Below are 19,221 nucleotides of genomic sequence, written 5' to 3' on the forward strand. Positions count from 1 at the left end.
GTCATTCTCCCCTCCACTGTAATAGTTTCCCCCCTCATGTCTTTTTATGTGATATAACTTATCCCATTTTGCTTCTCTCTTCCCATTTCTTTTAGTACAATCCTCTTTTTCAGCCCTATTTTTTAACATCATTCATTTAACATCATTCTAAACAGCTTACTACCACACCTTCTGTTTTGTAAAGGGTAAAATTAGGGTTGTTGACTGAATATCTTATTTTAGAGGTCACCAGGGATTAAATTAAATCCCAATAAAATACTCAAGTCAGTTTGGTATTTTTATGGTGGTTTAATTACAATAGGAGGAAGAAATTAAGAAGAAGAGAGAAAGGAAAGGGAATTGGAGTGCTCTGGCAAGCCAGATAGGAGTTTGAGGTCAAGGAAAAGAGGAAAGGAGGAATCAGTCACCTCACCACCAAGCTGCAAATGCCAAAACCTGCCACGATGCCAAGGATGCCGCCATGAGCTCCCAACATGGAAAAAAACCAATGTCTCTGTGTGTGTGCAAAAGTGACATGAAATATATAGACCATTCTTTACATCATTTCCTGCATTACACATGTACCAATGGTAACTTAAGCTTGATTTTGGACAGCCCAGGGGGTCTGTCAGTTGTTTTTTATTTTTCACTTGCTAGCACATGTTGGTCATAGTCCATCCTCCTCAACACTTAATCCTTAAGTAGGGGTGTATATATTCCTGGTTGCTAGAATTCTAAGACTAAGCAAAATGGAGAAAATCTAAAATTCACAGTTTATGTATGCTTCTCTGAACAACTATGATAATTACCACAATTTTTAAGAGTTACATATATTATCTTTCCATACAGGAATATGTAGGATCTAGAATTGGTTTGACTAAATATAACAATTAAGATAATTGAATTGTGGTTGCCATTTATAAAAATAATTAACTCCTTCAGTCAAAATGACTTAAAGCAGTTTTTATTTACAATTGGGTAGAGATATGAAATATGGGAAAAGAGGTAGGGAAAAAATTGCTTAGCTTCAAATACCCTAAACTCTAGACCATGAATGAGGATCAGAAAGCGAGTTTCACCAGAATCCAAAGTCCTAATTAGGAAACTGAAATCTGAAGAGCCAGAAGACACTGAAAAAAACACTGAGTCTTTAGCACACAGGAGACTAAGATCTCCAAGAATCTCACCAGAGCTGAAGAGAGTGTCCCACAGAAGTGTTAACTGATAGAGAGGGTCTCTTCACCAAAGAACCAAGGAGTAAGAATCTTGTCCTTCGGTCTCTTCTTCTATAGTCCTTTCCCCCTATCAGTTCCTGTTTCTCTCCCACTTCACGGGAACTAATCACAGCTTCCCGATTTGCTTAGCATTGTCCAAGTGGGGCGGACTTGTGGCCTTTGGGGGTGTGAACTAGTAAATGACTTGTGGGCTCTTACCTAGTGACTCACCAAGTGCTAAGTAGGGGCACTTCAAATTGTTGATTTGATTAAATTAAAGGTTGCTAATTGATTACATTAAAAATAAACTAAGAGAATTTAATTCTCTCTTCACTAATATAAATAATTTGATCTTATTGAAGCCCTTAAATTTTTTCTCTCTTATTTACCTTTTTTATGATTCACTTGTATTTCATATTTGGACATGAAATTTTCTGTTTAAGTCTGGTCTTTTCTTCAATAATGCTTGGAAATCTTCTACTTTATTAAATAGTCATTCTTTTCCCTGAAAGAATATAGTCAGTTTTGATGGTTAGGTGATTCTCTGTTGTAAACCCAGTAATCTTGCCTTCTGGAATATCATATTTATAACAACTTGCCTGTGGTTGTTATATAATTTTTACCTGTGGGTAATAACCTGAGATGGAGAAGGGAGACTAAGGAATGGGTGAATAAAAGAGACTCAAAGACAACCAGTAAAAAATGTGAGGAGAGGCGCTATCTCCTTAATGTTTTCCCCTTGGATTATTAATTAAAGGGAAACATGAGAAATAAGAAAACACATGGGGAGTAAGGACTCCTTGATAGGAAGCATGGGGGCGACAGTATTGTGAGGAAAGATAAGGATCAGCAGGAAAAGGTTAAGACAGAGAGACTCTGAAGATCCAGGGAAGAAAGAGAGAGATTAGCACTTCTTCCCCAGTATTTATTGAAGGCCCTAGGAATGTGGACTGGGAGATGTTCAATGAATACATAACATAGCATAAGTCTCAACATTGGTTGAATAGATGATGAGAAGATCGAAGAGGTGGAGATTAACCTGACATGTGCCTTTCAAAGGAATGTGGTTTGACAAGGTGAGAGCTAGGCCTTTGTGGAAGCTCAGGAATTTTCTAGCCCTTTGTACTGTCTATACAGTGATCATTAACTGATCTGACCAAGTATCTAGTATACAACATCAATACATCAACCATGCTTCCCAGATGCCAACATGCCTGGTATGCTACAATATTCCAAGATTTCTGGTCCTTCAATGTGGAAGCTGCCAGATCTTGTGTTATCCTCACTGGGGCTCCATGATATTAAATTATTTTTCTTTCTGTCTGCTTGTAGTATTTCCTCCTTGGCCTGGTAGCTCCTGAACTTGGCTATACCATAGTTGTCATTTGGGGATTTATTGCAGGAGATGATCTGTGAATTCTTTCAATTTCTATTTTACCCTCTTGTTCAGGAATATCAAGGCAGTTTGTTTGTTTTTTCAGGGCAGGGCTTTTTTTTTTTCTCAGTCATGACTTTTTAGTAGTCCAATAATTCTTAAATTGTCTCTTCTGGATTTATTTTCCAGGCCACTTGTGTTTTCAATGAGATATTTCATATTTTTTTTTCTATTTTTTCATTCTTTTGATTTGATTTTATTGTTTCTTGATGTCTTGTCAAGTCATTAGCTTCTATTTGTCCAATTTGAATTTTTAAAGACTGAATTACTTCCATGCCTCTTTGATCCTCCTTTTCCATTTGGCCCATTCTAGTTTTCATGGCACTCTTTTCTTCATTGGATTTTTTTTTGCCTCTTTTTCCAGTTGATCAATTTTGCTTTTTCAGCTGTTATTTTCTTTTTTTTCTTTTTTTCTTTTTTTTCTTTTTTTAAATATATTTTATTTGGTCATTTCCAAGCATTATTCGTTAAAGACATAGATCATTTTCTTTTCCTCCCCCCCCCACCCCCCATAGCCGACGCGTAAGTCCACTGGGCATTAGATGTTTTCTTGATTTGAACCCATTGCTTTGTTGATAGTATTTGCATTAGAGTGTTCATTTAGAGTCTATCCTCTGTCATGTCCCCTCAATCTTTGTATTCAGGCAGTTGCTTTTTCTCGGTGTTTCCACTCCCATAGTTTATCCTTTGCTTATGAATGGTGTTTTTTTCTCCTGGGTCCCTGCAAGTTGTTCAGGGACATTACACCACCACTAATGGAGAAGTCCATTACGTTCGATGATACCACAGTGTGTTTGTCTCTGTGTACAATGTTCTCCTGGTTCTGCTCCTCTCGCTCTGCATCACTTCCTGGAGGTTGTTCCAGTCTCCATGGAACTTCTCCACTTTATTATTCCTTTTAGCGCAATAGTACTCCATCACCAACATATACCACAGTTTGTTCAGCCATTCCCCAATTGATGGGCATCCCCTCATTTTCCAGTTTTGGGCCACCACAAAGAGCGCAGCTATGAATATTTTTGTACAAGTCTTTGTGTCCATTATCTCTTTGGGGTACAGACCCAGCAGTGCTATGGCTGGGTCAAAGGGTAGATATTCTTTTGTCGCCCTTTGGGCATAGTTCCAAATTGCCCTCCAGAATGGTTGGATCAGTTCACAGCTCCACCAGCAATGAATTAATGTCCCTACTTTGCCACATCCCCTCCAGCATTCATTACTTTCCTTTGCTGTTATGTTAGCCAATCTGCTAGGTGTGAGGTGATACCTCAGAGTTGTTTTGATTTGCATCTCTCTGATTATAAGAGATGTAGAACACTTCTTCATGTGCTTGTTAATAGTTTTGATTTCTTTATCTGAGAACTGCCTATCAGCTGTTATTTTCTTTTTGCATTATTTTCATTTCTTTTCCCCATTTTTCTTTGATCTGTATAATTTGATTTTTGAATTCCTTTTTGAGTTCTTCTAGAGCTTGAGGCCAATTCTCATTTTTCTTTCAAGTTTTGCATGTGGTTGCTTGGATCTTACCATCCCCTGTTGGCTCTGTGCTTTTCTCTTTATTCCCATAGAACTTTTTGAGGGTTAAGTGTTTCTTTTGCTGTTTGCTCATTTCCCAGTATTTTGCTTTTTTGCCTGTGGACTGGTAATTCTGAAAGTTGCTTGATGATTCTGTCTCCAATGCTGCTGGCTTGCAGGGATTGGCACTGTGAGCTATTTTGCTGTGAGGCTAGGTCTTCACCACAGCAGCACAGGCTTGATAGGGTCCAGTATTATGGATTTCCAGGCCTTACTGTGGGCTGGTGCCAGGGCCTGGGACTTCAAGGGGTGAGTCTGAGGTACTCTTTTGTTGGTATAGCCCATGTCCTAGGATCCCGAAGTTATATGCCCAGTTGCAGAATTTGGTGCAGGAGGTGTATGTGTGTGTATGTGTGTGTGGCCAGCACTCCTCTGTGTGCAGTTTTGCTTCCAGTTCCCCCTTATCCCATGATTGTCACCTTGTTGATATTTTATTTGATGAAATTATACTTTCTATGATTTATTCTTTAACCCATGTATTCTTTAGTCTTTATTGTTTGAATCCTTTCTTCAAATACCTTTAATGATTAGAAAGAATGTATTTAATGTTTTTGTTTTTCTGTGTTGGTTTATGCCATGGCATTTGGCCAACTTTCATTAAGGCTCCATAAACATAAAAGTAGGTACTGACATTTCATTATGAATGATGCTTTTTTTTTTAAACCCTTACCTTCCATCTTGGAGTCAATACTGTGTATTGGCTCCAAGGCAGAAGAGTGGTAAGGGCTAGGCAATGGGGGTCAAGTGACTTGCCCAGGGTCACACAGCTGGGAAGTGTCTGAGGCCAGATTTGAACCCAGGACCTCCCGTCTCTAGGTCTGACTCTCAATCCACTGAGCTACCCAGCTGCCCCCATGAATGATGCTTTTAAATGTAATGGAAGCTTTTTTTATTAGCTTTGGAGACATGAAGAAAGGCTGGCCGTGTCCTGATTCTACCTCTTCCTTGAACAAACTCCCTTCAGGAATTGGTTCTTTTCTCTACTGTGGCTCTGAGAGGTCCCAATAAAATGTCTCCAAATCCCCAATTCTTCTCATCTACTTTTTGTGTATTGCCAGAAAGAATAGAGGAGCATATTGGTTTTTCTCTTTGGTCTTGTGGATCAGGGACAGGAAAACTATGACTGTTGGCCAAATCTGGTCTGCTACCTGTTTTTGTTCAGCCAGTATGCTAAGGAGGGTTTTTACATTTTTAAATAAGATTTTATTATGTATCAATTAATAGGTGGTCTGGAGGCTTATCATCAGATTTATCAGCATTTATTAAAAATATTTATTAATAAAAAAGATAGAGAGATAGTGAGGGATTGAGAAGTATCAGCCTATCTAGAACTGATTCTTCATTTGGCTGGTTAAGGCATCATTAAGGCAGCTCACCATAGATCAAAAGCCAGGACAGCTTAGAGAGAGAACCAGTCAGTCTGTGTCTGGAAGCAAAAAGAATCCAGCACACTTCCCACCTGGGTTTAAGAACCCTCCTTGCCGACAGGCTTTCAAATGTCATGCCGTCTGTCCTTTTGTGGTGACATCTACTGGCTCTTACCCATTTGCTAGGGCCACCCATGGTCATGCTGGCTCTCCACGTTATCACTTACGCTGATGCTGTTGCCAGGAGACACCATGACATGCCACGACACAGTTACTCTGTGACAAGTAACACATACTGCTCTGTGGGATGGGGGCATTTTTCTTCACACAATTATATTTAAAAATTATAAAAACTCTTCTTAGCTTATGAATTGTACAAAGACAGAGGATAGGCTGGATTGGAATCTTGGGCTCTAGCCTGCTAACTCCTATTCTTGCTCACTGTTTTATTTTGTACCCTCTTTTTAATTTGCTGTGAGGTTGGTAGGAGACTTGGTTTCCTCCAGGATATTTCACATTTACAGCTTGACTGGAAATCCTATAACTTTAATTTACAAATAGATTCCTTTCTCCTCTGCTGATCTCTTTAATGAAGAAGAAAAAAAATAATTTCTTTCAAAGTAAGCAACATATTAACTCTTATACTATATATAGTGTTTCACATTCACAGTCCTTCACTTCTGCAAAGAAGAGAAGAAGGCCCATTTTCTCATCTTTTTTAGGATGAGACTTGGTCATTATAATTACACTTAATTCAGTTTCTGTGTTTTCTCTTTCTTTCTCTTTCTTTCTTTCTTTCTTTCTTTCTTTCTTTCTTTCTTTCTTTCTTTCTTTCAAATCTTTACTTCTATCCTTGTAACAATTCTAAGACAGTTCTTAGGACTAGTTAATTGGGGTTAAGTGACTTGTTTAGGATCACACAGGAAGAAAGTGTGTCTGAATCTAGATTTGAACCCAGGACCTCTTGACACCAGGAAGTTAGGGGCTATCCACTGTGCCACCCAATTGCTCTATGTGTTCAGTTTCTTTTTATTGTTGCTGCCCTTTTTGTTTGTTGTCATTGTTTTCCTGGTTCTGCTTATTTCATTTTGCATCAGTTCCTAAAAGTCTTCCTCCCCCCAATTACATGTAATAACAATTTTCAACACACATTTTCCAAAATCATAAAATCCAAATGGTCCCCCTCGCTCCCTTCCCTGACCCCTCCCAGTGATGATAGATAATTTGATCTGAGTTATACATGTATTATCATGCAAAACTGACTTCCACATCGGTCATTGTAATAAAATACTCATATAAAACCAACACCCTAAAATAAAAACAAATAAACTAAAGTGAAAAATAGTATGCTTTGATCTTTATCCTGCCTCCAACAGTTCTTTTTCTGAAGGTGAATAGCATTCTCTGGTATAAGTCCTTCAGAATTGTTCTGTATCATCATATTGATGAGAGTAGCTAAGTATTCAACAATTGATTATTGTACGATTTTGCTGTTAGCTGTGTACCATGTTTTCTTGGTTCTGTTTATTTCACTCTGCATCAGTTCATGTAGGTCTTTCCAGCTTTTTCTGAAATCATCCTATTCATCATTCCTTCCAGCACAATAATTAATATTTCATTACTGTTGTATACCACAATTTGTTTAGCCATTCCCCAAGTGATGACCATCCCCTCAATTTCCAATTCTTTGACACCACAAAAAGAACTATTTTAAATATTTTTGTACAAGTAGGTCCTTTCCCTAATACTCCCCCCTGCCCCCCCTCTCCTTTTTTTTGTCTTTTTGGATTACAGATCTAGTAGTGGTATTATGGGATCAAAGGGGATACACAATTTCATGGTTCTAAATTGCCCTCATGAATGGTTGGATCAGTTCACAAGTCCACCAACAATGCATTATGTCTAAATTTTGCCACATCCTCCCCCCCTCAACATTTGTCATTTTCCTTTATTGCCATATTGGCCAATATGATAGATGTGAGGTGGTACCTTAGAGTTGTTTTAATTTGCATTTCTCTAATCAGGAGTGATTTAGGACATTTTTTTTTCATTGAGAGCTTTGATTTCTTCATCTAAAAACTGCTTTGGTCACTTGTCAATTGGGAAATGATTTGTATTCTTATTCTCTATTTTTTTTTTTTGGAAATGAGACCTTTACCAGAGAAATTTACTGCAAAATTTCCCCCCATCTTGTTATTTCCCTTCTAATCTTGGTTACATTGTTTTTGTTTGTACAAAACCCTTTTAATTTAATATAATCCAAACTATCATTATATATTTGTAATGTTTTCTGCCTCTTGTCTGGCCATAAATTCTTTTTTCTCCATACTCTGAAAGGCAAATGATTCTATGCTCCCCCAATTTGCTTATGGCATCATCTTTTATGTTTAAATCATATACCCATTTTGATTTTATTTTGGGATGGAGTATGAGAGGGTAATTGGTCTCTAGTTAGTTTCTGCCATACTGTTTTCCAGTTTTTCCAGCAGTTTTTGTTAAATAGTGAATTTTTATCCCCAAAGCTGGGATCTTGGGGTTTATCAAACACTAGATTGCTAAGGATTTACTCCTGCATCTTTGTATATCTAATCTATTCCACCAATCCACCAGTCTATTTTTAGCCCGTATCAAAATGTTTTGATGTTTGCTGCTTTATAGTATAGTTTGAGATATGGTATTGCTAGGCAACCTTATTTCACATTATTTTTCATTAATGAATTCCCTTGATATTCTTGACCTTTTGTTCTTCCAGATGAATTTTGTTATTATTTTTTCTAATTCTATAAAATAATTTTTGGCATCTTGATTTGTTTGAGTAAGTAAATTAATCAGGGTAGAATTACAATTTTTATTATATTAGCGTGGCCTACCCATGAGCAATTAGTATTTTCCCAATTGTTTAGATCTGACTGTATTTGCATGAAAAGTGTTTTTCATTTGGGTTCATATAATTCCTGTATTTGTTTTGGCAAGAAGATTCTCAGGTATTTTATACTGTCTAGAGTTATTTTAAATGGAGTTTGTCTTTCTATTTCTTGCTGCTGGACTTTGTTGGTAATATATAGAAATGCTGACGATTTACGTGGGTTTATTTTGTATCTTCAACTTTGCTAAAGTTATAAATGCTCTCAACTAGTTTTTGGTTTGATTGGCTAAGGAGTCTCAAAGTAGAGCATCATATTGTCTGCAAAGACTGATGGTTTAGTTTCTTCATTGTCTGCTTTAATTCCTTCAATTTCTTTTTCTTCTCTTATTGCTCAAGTTAGCATTTCTAGTACATTATTAAACAGTAGTGGTGATAATGGGCATCCTTGCTTCACCTCCAATCTTATTGGATCATTGCAGATGTTACTTACTGATGGTTTCATATAGACACTACTGATCATTTTAAGGAAAGGTCCATTTATTCTCATGCTTTCTAGTTCTTAAAAAAATTTTTTTTTAAACCCTCACCATCCATCTTGGAATCAATACTGTGTATTGGTTCCAAGGCAGAAGAGTGGCAAGGACTAGGTAATGGGGGTTAAGTGACTTGCCCAGGGTCACACAGCTGGGAAAGTGTCTGAGACTGAATTTGAACTCAGATCCTTTAAAAAAAAACCCTTTTCTTTTGTCTTGGAATCAATACTGTATATTGGTTCCAAGGCAGAAGAATGATAAAGGCTAGGCAATGGGGGTTAAGTGACTTGCCCAGGATCACACAGCTGGGAAGTGTCTAGCGCCAGATTTGAACCCAGGACCTCCCATATCTAGGCCTGGCTCTCAATCCACTGAGCCACCCAGCTGCCCCCTTTCTAGTTCTTTTAATAGGAATGGGTGTTGTATTTTGTCAAAAGCTTTTTTGTGTGTGCATCAATTGAGATAATCACATGATTTCTGTTAGTTTTGTCATTGACATGGTCAATTATGCTGATAGCTTTCCTAATATTAAACCAGCTCTATATTCCTGGTATAAACTTATCCTTCTTTAAGGTTTTCTAGGAACATTTCAAATGCTATCTTGTTTGATTCTTCATGATCACTCTTCAAGGGAGGTACTATTATTATTGCCATTTGACAGATGAAGAAGATTTCAGAAGACTGAAATGTTAAATGACTTATCCAAGGTCACACAGTTAAATGTCCGAGACTGGATTAGAACTGGGTTTTCCTGATTCCAAGTCTACCATTCTATTCACTTTCCACCTCATCCTTTGCATTACAAGTAGAATATATCCTCTCCTTTGTGGTTGAGAGGGTTCAGCTTTCTCCTTTTTGTTAGGGAGTCTGAAGAGTTAGAATGTATGTAGGTTGGTCTGTTTCTCTAACAGTGTCCTGACTCAGTTTGTGGGCCTTCATTCATTTGCTAAGCGGCCACTGATTTTGTACATACAGTCTGCAGACTTCTGTGCTTAGCACTGGAGGAGACCTGAACGAAGACGACACAAGTCCAAGGATGTTCTGACTTCGATGTGGCACAGCATTGCCCAGATGATAGAGAAGGGGTCCTCAAATGAGACTCTCTGGGCTCTACTGCCTAGACTCTTACTCATGTTGTTAAACATTTCCCAGTGACTTTTTAATCTGGTTCAGCTGAAAGCTTGAAAACTGATGTAGAGCGTAGTACAAACACGACCGAAGCCTCACTCAGATTGCTCCTAGTCAAATGTGTAATGGAAGAAAGAGACATTTGGTTTGCATGAACTGTAATATGTGTTTTCCCTGGGATTATTCCTGTAGCCTCTACTCTGGTTGTAACGGTTGTTGTATTGTACTGTAGGCTTACAGTAAAATAAACTTACTGCCCCTGTAGTCTCAGAAAACCCTGCTGTTAGTCAAATAGACCCACAATAGAATAAGTGTAGAAATGAGTAATTATCTCTCTGTCTCTCAGTCTCTGTCTCTCTTGCTCTGTCTTTCTCCCCTTCTCTATCTCAGTCTTCCTCTCTGTCCCCACACTCCTGAGCTAGAGATTTCCTCCCCTATCATTGCAGTGCCCAACTAGACATGCCTCTGGGCATGGAATCAATTTGAGTTTCGAGTAGCTGGCCAGGCATAACAAAGGTTCCTGATCACTTTGGAGCTAAATTCTTCCAATTAGGATTTTCTTGCAGGCTCTGATCATACCCAATGGGTCTTCACATCCATCAGGGTTTGCCTGTTTGCTGACACCCTGATTAGTGTATAATTGAAAAATGTTACCCTAAAAAAGAACTACATTTCCCAGGAGCCCACTGACTTCCTGTCATTACATACTTCCTGTAGATAGGGGATATTAGGTGGGGACGTGGAAGGTCTCAACTCTTTACTTCCTGTGCCGAGCTTGGTGGTGGTAAGACAGGTGTTTGAACTGGCTGATCAGCCATGAACATGCGGTTTTTATTTTGTATCCTCTTTATTCCTCGATTTCTAATGATCATTTAATAAATCTCTTAAAATATAATATTTTTATTAGAGATTTAATTTTTACATTAGGGTAACGTGTTTTTGATTAGGGTGGCCAGCTGAGTAAGCTAAATCAAGCCTCAACAAAGCTTAGGTGGAGTTTCTTTATTGGTAAGATTGAACAGTTAAATATTTCAAGACTTGCAAGATGCTCATACTTGTGTGCGTGTGTGTGTGTGTGTGCATGCGTGTGTGTGTATGTGTCCCCAGTGCCTAGTAAAGTACCTGGTACAAAGTAGGAGCTGAATAAAAGTTTGCTGCCTTATCAATGCCAATTGTTTCTTCATATTCTACAAACAACATACATTACACATTTTGGTAATCCTTAGTTACCTAGGTTTCACAGAATCATAGACTTTTAGAGTTGGAAGGGACCTCAGCAGCTAGCTAACCAAAAAGAATTTTCACTACAATATGGTAGACAAATAGTCATCTAGCCTATAGTAAGAGATCTCCAATATGGGGGATTGAGGTTAGACTCTGGGGCAGATCTAATAGTTGGGAGTTTTTCCTGATGTTAAACCTGCCTTTACTCATTGGCATCTTGAACCCATTGATTCTTGTTCTGATCTCTGGGGCAAAGTAGAAAAAACATCCACTGCCCCTCGGATTTCCTTTTCTAAAACAATTGTTCATAAACTCTCACTAATGAGTTTCCTCATTAATAGTTGGCCAATAGACACAATGATCTCCAGGCAAAGGTATTTACTAAGATGGCATGGTAAGGACAGTAGATGAAAAATTATCCTTCCCCCTAAATGCTAATACACTTTCCCAGAAATACACAACAATACACATAGGGAAAGTGAGTACAAAAGGAGGACGCTATTAATGAGACATGTATTTGGTCAACATCTACCTAGGCTGTACAGTGGATCAAATGCTGGGCTTGGAGTTGGGAAGATCTGAGTTCAAATCTGACCTTAGAGACTTACTAGCTATGTGACCTTGAACAAGTCACATAATTTCTGACTGTGTCAGTTTCCTCATCTGTAAATTGGGGTTTCTAATAATAGCACCTATTTCTCAGGATTGTTGTGAGAATCAATTGAGACATTTCTAAATACACTTATCACAGTGCCTGACACATGATAGATGTTTTTTAAAGATTTATTTCCTTTCTGCCCGTTCTCCACATGGGCAAGACTTCTCTTTCCTATGATACTTCACAGTGTTGCTCTCTTTTCTCTTCTCATGCTATCCTCACTCTGTTCCCTTGACTGAGGACAGTATCTCTTTCTGTGTAGATCACTCAGCTGGGCTCCCTGGATCTGTTCCTTTCCAAAACTCAGCTCTCAATTGTGTTAATTCTCCTTAAATTAATAAGTGGTTCTCTTCCCTGCAACCAGGAGTTAAGCTCCCTAAAGTTTCATTTTCCTTTGAACTTTCTAGATTGCCTTTCTATGACATCTCCCTAGACAATGTGTGTATGTTCCCCACTAACTATGGGATCTCCTAGTGGGTGGATGATGTAGGATGCTATGGCCGATGGGAATGAGGAGGGAAAAGCGCGTCTTTCCACCTCCCCCCCCCCCCCCCCTAAAGGATCACCTTCCTTCTGACTTTTCCTGACTTAAACTCCTTCAATTGCTTGATTGTTTCTAGGGCTATTTGTTTAGTTTTTTCAAATGCTACTAATTTGGCTTGGCCAATAATAAGATTGCCTTGGCCAGTCTTATTTAATTAATGATCATCTTCCCTTCTAATTCTATTAGGGAGAATGGCGTATTTCCTAAAGGAGTAACAAGAGAGACATACAAATTTGCTTTTTTATGAGTATATTAATCCGTATTACATGTTAACTTACTCTTGCTAGTTGCCTTTGATATTCTGCAACTGTATCAGCTGATGATGGTGGTGTAACCAATCTCTGCCCCACTTCCTCCCATGAAAGTATCTTAGATTTACTCCAATATTCTAGCTTATCAAGTAGTCTTGGCTCCTGACTGCTGACCAGTTCTGGGTCCACAGGAGGTAGGTATTGTGTCTACTCTTTGTGCTTTTCCTAGATGTACAGTTTGACTGGGGTTCAGCCCTGGATGTCCTGGCCTCTAGTGAGAGGGGATAGGGCCCCCCTGTGTTTTCATATAATTTGACTTGTTTCCTCCCCTGCCTTTGGACTCTGAGAGACAGACTAATTTATGGCTTAGATTATGGTTCATGTGAAGGATTTCCCACCCCCTCAAGGAGAGTAGAAAGGTACTAAATGCATTATGTGAATCAGGAAGAGAACAAGTAAGTTATTCCTAAATACAAAAGAAGTGCTAAATATAAAAGACAATAAAATAAAATATATAGAACCTAGAAATATAAAAAGACCTTAAAAGATAGACATTTAAATAAAAATCCAAAGTTAAACATGTTAAATTAATTTTTTAAAATTAATTTTTCTTTGAAAACTTACTTTCTGCCCTAGTAACAACTCTAATACAGAAGGGCAAGGGCAAGTCATGGAGCTTAAGTGACTTAGTAGTCCCTTAATGCTTGTTGAATGAGAACCACGCCCAAAGAACAAAAGATGATGGAGATGGGCTGGCAATGAAGTATGAGTTTTCTCAAAACATGTTGAGGCAACTAGGTAGAATAGGATATAGAATTCTAGTTTGACTTGGAGTAAAGAAGACCTAAGGTCAAGTTCTTTTTGGAAAATTTTATTTAATTGTTTGATTTGGAATATTTTTCCATGGTTCCATGATTCATCTTCTTTCCCTCCCTCTCCCCAACTCCCATAGTCAATGCGCAGTTCCACTGGGGTTTACATGTGCCATTGATCAAGCTAAAGTCAAGTTCTGATTGAAACATTCATTAGCTGTTTGACCCTGGGCAAGCTACTTTACCTCCATCAATCTGTTTTCTCACATGTAACATGGCACTACTCATAATACTTAGCCTTTGGGCTATTGTCAGAATCTGATGAGGTAAGCGATGTGAAAGGCTCTGCAAATCTGAAAGTGTTAACTGTTACTTGGGGGAGAGAGCTGCCCATGCCTCTGGTACTGAAACTTGGTTTCTACTTTCTTACTAGGCTAAGACATTGAATGCCTTTGGTTGGACTGATTGTGTCCTTTGGTTGACTGCTAAAAATGAGCACATTAGTTGGGGCTCATGTAGGCTAGGAGGCACAGACCCACTGGATGACACAGCATAAGAGTTTGGAAATGGCCCTGGGTACTATGGCTGTTTGCCAATCATTATCACACTATACTAGATATGATAGAATTGGCAAATGAAGAAAGTGTTTTGTTTTCAGTTATGACTAACAAAAGGGAAAAACAATTAACATTATCTGAGAGAAAAGAAAAAACCTGCTGCCCAGAATAAATAGATATTTTTATTCATATGAGAAGCCAGAAGACAGTAGAACTCCCATCCAATGGATGAATGACACCTCAGACATGAGTGGGACTCCAATAGAATATAAAGAGAAATCTTTCATTTCTTCAAATCTCCAATGTTGGCTCCAGTTTCCAGTTAGAGATTGCTTGGAATCCTGGTTTTGGTCATGGCTCCAGTTTGGACCTCATGACTCTCCAACTCATCCTTCTAAGGTAAAGTTGGACTTGAGACCCCCCTCCCCCCCGCCTCCATCCCACCAAGACATCCTAGAGCTTGGTCAATCTAGTTTTATGTGGATCTATAGAGGAGGTGGAGCTGTGGTGGTGGTGAGGCAGATAGATCTTGGATTTGGAGTCAGATGTTCTGGATTCCAATCCTGGTTCTCTCACCTAAGCAAAGACCTCCCCCTTTCTTGGGTTTGGTTTACTAATGAGAAAAACGAGGGTATTATCTACTCCTAGCTTAGTCGTTTCATGTTGCAATGTGCCTTAAAGCTGTAACATTCTAGATCGTATGTTCTAAGGTACCATTCAGTACAGTCATATTCTGGCCATGTTAGGTCAATAGTTTTAACTAAAGAGAAACAGGCAGCCTGTTAGACTGGGGGCACAAAGGTAGTGGTCTAGGACTTAGGCGATGAGGACTGTACTGACCCAAGAGGAATAAACTCTGGACAATTCATGAGGATGAGCAGAAACAAGTGACCCCCAAGTCCCTCCATCTTTTCATTTCTCCCATAATTGCAGGCTTCCTGTTTATTCCTAACTTAGAGGGGAATCCTATTCCTGCCAGCAAGGAGGCCATTGATGGTGAGACCACTCAGGAAGGGAGAGGGGAGTGGTAAGGGGAATGGGGAGGGCTTTGGTGGATTCTGGGTCAGTAAAATACCTCTGTGCCCTTTCCTTCTGGGCATTAGAGATACTCTCAGTAAAATGTAGGGATTTGGTAGGATAGCCTCTGAGGTTTCTCACAGGTTTCTTTATTCTAAGGATCTTTCTAGCTCTGATGGAGCTCTCTTCAAAAGTCTCTCCTAGCTCTGACATTCCATACTCTAAGGCCCTCTCAGCTCTGAGATTCTCTGTTTTGAGAATCCTCTGACATATCCTTTGCTCTAAGAATCTTGGGACTTGGAGGCCTGGGTCTAGTTTAAGGTAGACATATGCTGTCTCAGTTCTTTATCCAGACCATGTGTTGGTGTTGTAGACATGGAGACTATGTGGAAACATGCTTACAACCCTAGCACCAACCAGTGCTATGATTTTGGAACATTCTCCATGCATCCCCAAAGTAGACTGTGCTGTGGATCTCAGCAAACCTTCTGTAGACACACCCAACATGTTGTACCAAGGATGAAGACTTCTATGTCATCCCCAAGGAGCCAAAGAAGACAGAGGCTGAGGGTTGCTCCGGGCACTTTGACTAGATGGAATACTCAAGCCCTAGGTAACTGACTCTGGTGAACTCAGGGTGCTTACCTGACCCAAAGGTGCCTCTCTTGGTTCATCTGCCCCCTTGCAGGGCATGGGGACAGCCTATGAATCTGGCAAGGTGTATGACTCTTTCCTGACCTTGAAGTCATAATTGATCTTGTCTCCAGAGCTGTATCTCTGACACTTCTCCTCCCTTTTAACCTTTCCCACTGGGGGTGAAGAGAACTCTTGGGTCCTCTTCTTTCTACATGATTTCCTTGTGGTTTTGTTCTATTTCTAGGTCATCAGGATGAGCTGAAGATCGCCCACTCTCATTCCTGATCTGGACTGGAGAATGTGGTTAACTGGAGATAAGTGAAGAGGTTTCTTTGAGGAATCTCCTGCCTCTAGTGCTACCTGTTGGAGAGGAGTCTGTGTCTTTCTTCTTCAAGGGGTTGAGGGCCTTTGTCTTTATTTCTCTCCCACCCTTCCTCTGCTTTCCCAGCTCTTTTCTTCATTAGTTTCTTCCTGGTTCATCCCCCTCAGACTTCCTCTCTATTCTTACTGTCATCACCTTGGCATAGGGGGCCACTTAACTTGCCTGCTGCCTTAGTCTCAGAATCAAAGCATTTCCATGTTGGAAGGGACTTTAGGAGTCACCTAGTCTCACCCATACCTGAACAAGAACCTTTTCCATAGCACACCTTCGTGGTTCTCCTGCCTGAAGACTTCCTGTGAGTTCACAGTCTAATGGGAATGAGTAGGTACAAACAAGTTTTAGGCAGGATAAATTGAAGTAATCAGCAGAGGAAAGGTTCTAGAATTAAGAGGTTCTTATGTCTCCTCCACCTTTGGAGGAAAGAGCCTCTGCTCCAACCTATCCCTCAGGGCCGATGGCCGAGAGAGCGCAATTGGCAGGTCTAACACTTTCTCCTAATCTTTTCACAATAGCCGATAGGATTCTAAAAAGCACAGAAGCCATAGCTCCCAATGTGCTTTGCTCACCGCCCCCTTCTCTACCTTTTAATGCGTGGAAAATTAGGCAAATGGTGTTAAACACAAAGCATTTCAGCATCCGGATGATGAGGTAGAAACAACTTTACAAATTCAAGAGGATGTTACTTCCTGGAAGGCTTTTAGCTTTCTTCAGCCACCTTCATCCTTTAAGGCTTCTTTCCTTATGCATCCTGCCCCCTCCCCCCCAGAACTCTGCTAGCAAAAAGAGCATTAAGGAGGCTACAGATATCCCTCCGCAAAAGAGAAGCAGGATTTCTAGATTGTGCTATAGCAGGCAAAACTATTGGAAGCTCCCAGCATTATAGAGCTGATTAAAACTCTTTATCAGCAAATCGTTTAGACCAGATGATTGGAAATTAAGAAAAATATCACCTGCTGTTAAGAGCAAATAGATTCTCATTAAAATACTACATTAAAAATGGAGGATTGACGTATCTCTCAGTCTTTTGCCCTTCCTTTCACTTATGATACTAACAATATATTTAACTCACTTCCTTTAACTGACTGATCTATCCTTGCTATCTTTCCCCCATCTGTTGCTGCAGAAACTGACAGAGATATTCAATGTCAACCTCTGCCTCCACCCGTGCTTAACGTAGTATTATGATCATTTTAAATGTATAGAAATAAGCAGGTAGAAATGCTTCCCCAACAAAAATCAGTAATGATTCCAATAGTACAGACATAAGTTTAATTCAGGCTATGGTCAGTGAAATCCTGAATTCTATAGAAATTCAAAGCAGGGTAATTCACTGTGTTATCAAGCTTCCAGCTAAAGGATCCGGGGCTAGATAAGACTAAAACCAATTCAAGAAATTTCTTTACTTAAAAATGGCTTATTTCAAAAGTTGTGCAAGGAACAAGCCAAAAATCATAAAGGAAACTCATGTGCCACAACTCTGTGTTATCTATCAGAAGTTGACTGACAGGTAAATTGTGAAAGCTTAATGAGCAATGCTTAAACTTAGAGCAAACCTTTAATCGCATTGGGCTACCAGCGTAAGGTTAGAGAGTGCTTTGAGAAGACAATCCCTCACATAAGGGCTATAAGATTATATCAAAGCATGAAAACTATTCCTCAAGAACCTAAAGGAAGACCAGTTTCAAAAGGAGAGCACGTGTGTGCCTTACCTAGAAAGCAAACAGACATTTTGCGAGAGCAAAAGGCTTTTTTATCAGCAAAACTTTCCACCAGTTTAGCATATCTAAAAGAAACAAGCTTTTTGAAGCAGGGCCAGAGAATGACGGAGGACTATTGTTGAAACGTAAAGGTATAAACCTGATGTGTCTTTCAAACAGATCTTTGCTAAGAGATGGTATTACTATGAAGCAAGATTTAAAAATTAAATTGTCTTAATTTGGATTGGACCTGGCAAAATTATATAGGAATGTCTGATTGTGCTTCTTGAAAAGCAAAGTTAGAAAGTTAAAAATCCTTCTCTGACTTTTGTCACATGCTACAAGAGATATTTTATCTGTAATAATATTTTAAAATGAATCATTGTATAACTGTAGGTTAAATACCAAGATATAAACACTATTTTTCAAGGCTTTTAGAGGTAAATCCACGTGGACTCTTGCAACCATGTGACACACTGCCAAAACTATTTGGATCTGGAAAGGAGACTTAATCCAGCAGTTTCATAAATTGATCCTGCCACATGGAGGGCAATACTCCTACACCTCAGGTTACAGGTTTTTATGACAACCATGAATTAGTATATGCCTTAGAGAAATTTCTAATATATTCAAATTTTAAATATTGTGAATTTTAAAAGTCTCCATCTTGGTCTAGCACCCCAAAATTGTGCACACCCACACTACACGGGCATGTGCTAGTCAATGACAAATCAGAAATAACTAACTGCCCACCTGGGCTGTCCTAAGCCAAGCTAGAGCCAACCATTGGCACTTGTGAGACACAGGAAGTGAGGTAGGGAACAGCCTCTGGAATTCGCTGACTTCCTGTGTAGAGAGCGAGACGGGAGTTGGTGTTAGGAGCTTGGAGAGGGAGGATGCCCGCAGACAGCTTTCCTTCAGATCGGTCACGTGAGTTAAGGACTGATTCTTTCCACTTTGGCCCTTTGGGCCTAGAACTCCCTCTGCCTTGGTCAGAGGTTGAGTAGCCCCTTTCCCCTTTCTCTTCTCTCCTTCTCTCCCTCTCCTTTCCCTACTCCCAGTGTGATTAAACCTCCATAAACTCCATTCTGACTTGAGTGTTTCATTTTAGGAATTTCATAAGTAAATTCCTTGGCGGCCATTGTTCAATATTACATAAATCCTGTAGCCACAATTTTAACCATTACAGTGCTCATAACCTCTCCCAGTCTCCCCTTATAGCCTAAAATTTCTACCATTACAATATGTAGGAATCATTAAATTTTCAAACAGGACATAAGGTCAGCAAGGATAAAAATTAGCAGCCATTATTTAAAAACCTGAATGAAGTTCAAAATTGTATGTAAGGC

The sequence above is a fragment of the Monodelphis domestica genome, chromosome 4 (assembly GCF_027887165.1).
Source record: "Monodelphis domestica isolate mMonDom1 chromosome 4, mMonDom1.pri, whole genome shotgun sequence".
Lineage (NCBI taxonomy): Eukaryota > Metazoa > Chordata > Mammalia > Didelphimorphia > Didelphidae > Monodelphis > Monodelphis domestica.